This window comes from Micromys minutus (assembly GCF_963924665.1).
Source record: "Micromys minutus genome assembly, chromosome: 2".
NCBI classification, from domain to species: domain Eukaryota; kingdom Metazoa; phylum Chordata; class Mammalia; order Rodentia; family Muridae; genus Micromys; species Micromys minutus.
In genome coordinates this window covers 647079-652363 of record NC_137971.1, presented here as the reverse complement: position 1 = coordinate 652363, position 5285 = coordinate 647079, and the positions used below count along the sequence as shown (strand labels likewise).

General features: G+C 47.1%; 1 pseudogene across 1 annotated transcript; it reads left to right on the top strand.

Annotated features, from left to right (window-relative positions):
* The first annotated feature begins 4521 nt into the window (after positions 1-4521).
* On the top strand, positions 4522-4980 carry LOC308416342 (small ribosomal subunit protein uS17-like; annotated as a pseudogene). Its single transcript has one exon. The product of its transcript is annotated as a small ribosomal subunit protein uS17-like (transcript).
* The last annotated feature ends 305 nt before the right edge of the window (positions 4981-5285 follow it).

Below are 5285 nucleotides of genomic sequence, written 5' to 3'. Positions count from 1 at the left end.
GCCAGCCAGTCTAACCTAATCTGTCAGACCAACGAAAGACTTCAAAATTCAAAGTGGATGCCTACTCAAAGTCGCCCTCCATGTGCACACATATACATAGAGGGAGTGGGAAGGGATGGAGAGAGACAGATAGAGCAAAGTAGAGACTAGAGCCCCAAGTCTGGACTCAGAGGTATCAGAATCCCCAAAGGTTGTCAGTAGCTGGCACAAACTAGACAATAAATAAATGCTGCATGAACAACTGAAGTAATTGGTGTGCAGGTCAGAACCAGAGCACATAGTCTGCATTTTTGTCTGCTGTTTGTGTGACCCTGGACCATAGCATAATTCCTCTGGGCCTCATGAAGCTGCTGGGAGAAGGGACAGAGAGTTTCACACACTGCTCAGGACTGCCATCATCACTATGATGAAGCAAACAATGGTTCTTCCTATTCATTGAAGAGAGGACACCATCCAGCCTACCCTTGTCACCATCAGGAATCGCTGACAGTGCCCATAGACCACCATTGTTTTTGCAGAGGACCCTAAGCTACCTAAGCTCTAATGGCCAGATACCTTCTCTGTCTCCTGAGGTTCACCCTTGTGACAATAGAGTGTTAACCTCTCCAATTCCTGCTCTCCTTTCCTCTGGAGAACCTTAACGCTCCCAGATTAGGTGGGATGAGGAGCAGTTCAAGGTGAGATTTTTCCAGGTAGGTTCCTGCACCCACAGGGTCTCTTGCCTCTAATATAGAAGTAAGCTCTTCTATATTAGAACCCCAGGACCCTCCTGCAAGAGACCTCCCCATTTGTGTTCCCTCTATAGTTTTCTAAAGTCTTCAATAAAAGACCCAAAGGATAAGGCACACCTTTCTAGTCAACCACTGCCCAGGAGCTCAGTGGTTAGGAATGACTAGGTATTGCCTAAGCACCCACCCAGTATCTGACTTATTTCCTCAAAGCCTGAGGGGCAAGTAGCATCCCTTAGTCGACAGTTCTCTTCACTATACCGCCAGGTTCACTGATTTCAAAATCCATGGCAAGAACAAAAATCCTATCAAACAGTTCTCCTCCCCCAACAAAAAATAGCCCTCCCCCGACTGGTTGCCAGGGTAACCATTGAAATCTATCTATTTAGGAAGTCAAGCATTCTATTTACATCCATCCACATAAGCCTTTGATTGCAAAGAGCACTTGAGGATGGGCACTCTACCACGAAGCCTAGCTAGTAGTAACCCTGCACCCCAGCTGGGCCAGCAGCCACTGGGATATTCTCCCATGAGCTGCATGTGTGCCAGGCCTGATGAAAGGGGCAGGGGTGAAAGGCCCCTCATGAGATCCTAGCTGCAAGGCTAAGGAGAGAGGCAGCATGCATTCCAATAGGGCTCTGCATTGCTGTCTGCTAGACCTACCTGGACCCTCAGTCTCTTCCAACGGCCACCACTGACTCTATTCTCTGGACCTGGCACTCTGTGTCCCCATCAGCCCTGCCCCAAGTCCTTCTTCATAAAGAGAGCTTGGGGCACAGTGTCAGAATTGAATAAAAAGGTCACACAAATTGGGAGTCTAATTTTAGGCCTAAGATGAAAAAAATTATAAGATGACTTAAAAATTAGTCTTCAAGCCAACTGTGGTGTCATACGCCTCCTATCTCAGTACCTGTGATATGGTGGCAGCAGGAGCAAGAATTCAAGGCCAATCTGAGCTACATGAAACCCCATCTTAAAAAAAAATCAAACAAACAACAAAGACAAAAAAACCTCTTCTATTAGACAGTGTGGAAACTGGAATCAGACTTGATCCAGCTTCAGAAGAACAGGTATCTGGATAACTGCACATATACAGAATCAGAACCTCAGCCATGATAATGGGCAAGGAAGCCACGTGACTAACAAATCCTCAGAGACAGCCCTGCTCACAGGAGTTCAAGAAACTAGGTGGCCAAGGGTCTCAGTCAGGCAAGAAGGCGGCCTGGGTTCCAACTCTAGGGAACACAGGTGCTACTGAGCTGGAACAGCTGGGTATGCCAGTTCTCAATTTCTGGGAGCCTCTGGACTCTTGCAGTAAGATCATAGCTGCCAGTAAAGGAAACCTGGGTTGCAATGCAGCTGCGTCACTGGAGTCTGTCAGGGAGGGGTCTTGTTGATCAGTGTCAGGTGGGCTCTGCTGGCTAAATGACACTCATCTCTCTGACCACTCAGCTGAAGTTTGGAAATAACCAGGCAACCTGGTTTCTAGATAGGGTGGGATACTTTACATGGTTTAGGCTGTTCACACTCAGAATTCCCAGGGCTACATGAATGGTTCTCACTCTCATTCTGAGCAGACAAGGGAGGAAAACCACCTTCCGGATCTAAGCATCCAAGCTACAGTCATAAGGAGTCCTTTCATATCTTCCCTCCAGATTCCTGACCGGGAAGAGGTGTGCCCACACTGAAGTCAGCTGCTACTTGCTACTCTACATTGTCACATCTGAGTAACCACTAAAGCCACTTCAGCCAGGGGGAGAGAGGTAAGAATTGCTCCTGGAGCAGACTGTGCTTCAGTTGCTGTCAGGGACTATCCAGTGAACTGGCCAAGCAGCCTAGAGAGAAATATCAGGTTCCAGCTAAAGGTACGAAAATTCTAAATTAGCTCAGTCTTCTTCCACTGTAACATTCCCCTGACGTGCAGTGTGGCCATGTACTGAGAGCTGGTGGGGGTCAGACCCCAAGCTGGACCAAACTCAATACTCCTCAGACTCTGAAAACTTGGAAGGTCATCAAATTTCTCTGAACACTTCTTTACCTGCCCCAGGCTGTAAATGTTAGCAGCTCCCAGAAATGGGGACATAGCTCAGTTTGTACACTACCTGCCATACATACAAGGAGGCACTGGGTGTAATTCTCCAGTGCCACAACAACTAAGAATGATGGTGTGTGCCTGCAATTGTAGGAGTCCAGAAGAAGGCAGGAAGATCAGAAGTTCAAGGTCATCCTTGGCTACATAGCAAATTTGAGGTTAGCCTGAGCTACATAAGACCTGATGGAGGTGAGTTGTTTTTGTTTTTTAAAATACGATCAATTCCCACCAAAAGACTCTTAAAATTAAGTCAGCCCAACAGAAGAAACACTCAATAACTGGAAGCCATTGTCTGTACCCAAGGATGAGTCCTTGGTAGAACTATAACACTATGTGGATGGTTTGGATTACCATGGCAATCACCTAATCCAATACATGGAGGCTGCTCTGTAAGCATTCATTGAATTAAGAGAGAATAAGACTCTAATTCGAATCCCCCCAAAGAAAGTTTAAAAGCAAAGGAATGGGCTACGGCTAGACAGCACGATGATCTGGTAAAAGCTTTGCCTGCAGATTGTAGGCATGATCATTTTCTGCCAGTTCCGGACAGGGTGTGTCCCCTGTAACTGTGGAGATTCAGGGTGGGGGTCATACAGCTACAGGGGCAGAGCTCGGACACTTTGCTCTGATCTCCCTAGATCCCTCAGCATTGCAAACTCAATCTCAGGAAAGTGATAGGACTGTTAATTCCTCATGAGACTCTTGTCTCATGGGAGGAATAGCAGGAGGTCCACAAAGTACCCAAGGGATGTAGACACCACTGTGCCATATGGATGTGGAGGAATGGGTGGCTTGTGTGAAAGGGAGTGGGAACAGAAGGCCCAAATCTGTCACCAGCTGTACCCCCCCCCCCCCAGTGTAACAGAAGCCCCTGAGGTCAGATCAAGACCCAGCAGTGGAATTTTATCTGGAGAATAGAGCAAAAAGCAGCAACCTTCACACTATGTGGGGACGTGTCATACTGTGAGAAGGGCTGAGAACAGGGCTTGACTTTAAGCTCTCATAAATAGCCTGTACAGAGAATGGTGTCCTGCTCAGGACACACAGAAGCTTGAAGTGGCCATGGTAGCTCCTTCCTGCATTGTATGTCTGATGGTGAGTGGGCTGCCTCTGGCTGTCATTAAAGCCTGCTGTTTAGGGCAAGAATCCCCAACTGGGGCTAGTCTCTATCCCCTTGGTGTGGCTCCCACCCTGCAGAACATGTTCGGCCTTCTGAAAGCCAGGGAAGCCCTGCACGGTGGACCATGCCCAAGGCTGTAGGCCAGCCCTGTGAACAATTGCTATGGTGGCAGCTAGTATACTCCTGCTGCAGCCTGGAGTTGGGAAATGTGTTTTTTTCACCTTGTCAGGAAGCAGGGCAAAATCAATTTACAAACGGTCAGCCAGAGGTAACATGCAGCTAGAGGTGTTTGGCGGTTCATTAAACAGTGTGGACAAGGCTTTGAGAAATGTGTATCAGCGCCCACTCATTCAGGGCTGGCAGGGACAGATGAGAAGACTCTGGGGGTTCTTTGCTGGTGAGTAATCAAGGATCTTAGGGGTTCTGAGCACTCCATTCTGTCCTCACCAACTCATACAGAAACTCCACTCTGTAAGAGGAAGGTGGGGGCCTTTATAAGGAACTATAAAGACATTAAGAGGCAAAGTGAATAAGGAAGCCAAGAGTGTGCCTGCCTCTCCTTTTCTCAGGCTGCTGGGAAGATGGCGGACATTCAGACGGAGTGTGCTTACCAAAAGCAGCCTACAATCTTTCAAAACAAGAAGCATGTCTTGCTAGGAGAAACCGGCATGGAAAAACTTCCTCGGTACTACAAAAACATCGGTCTTGGCTTCAAGACACCCAAGGAGGCCATCGAGGGTACCTACATAGACAAGAAATGCCCCTTCACTGGTAATGTATCCATCAGAGGGTGCATCCTGTCTGGTGTCGTGACAAAGATGAAGATACAGAGGACCATTGTCATCCGTCGGGACTATCTCCATTACATCCGGAAAAACAACCGATTTGAGAAGCGTCACAAGAACATGTCTGTGCACCTGTCCCCGTTTCAGAGATGTCCAGATTGGCAACATTGTTACTGTTGGAGTGCAGGCCCCTGATTCAATGTGCTCAAGGTCACCAAGGTTGCCGGCACCAAGAAGCAGTTTCAGAAGTTCTAAAAGGATTCGGACCAATGCCTTAGAACAAATAAAGATATTTTCCAACTTACCAAAAAAAAAAAAAAAAAAAAAGACATTGAGATTGCCTCTGTCAGTTGATAAATCTTATTCTTAGGAATGAGTTTCCTATAAATGATACCACCCAGCACCATTTCCACCTCCATTCCCTCACCAGAAACCCTGTAAGAAGCCAGGCAAATATTCTTGAAATTCTCTGCCTCTATAGCTTTTGGGCCAACTAAATCTATTCTTTATAATGTACTCAGTCTCAAGAATTTTGTTGTTACAAGACAAAGAGGGCCAAG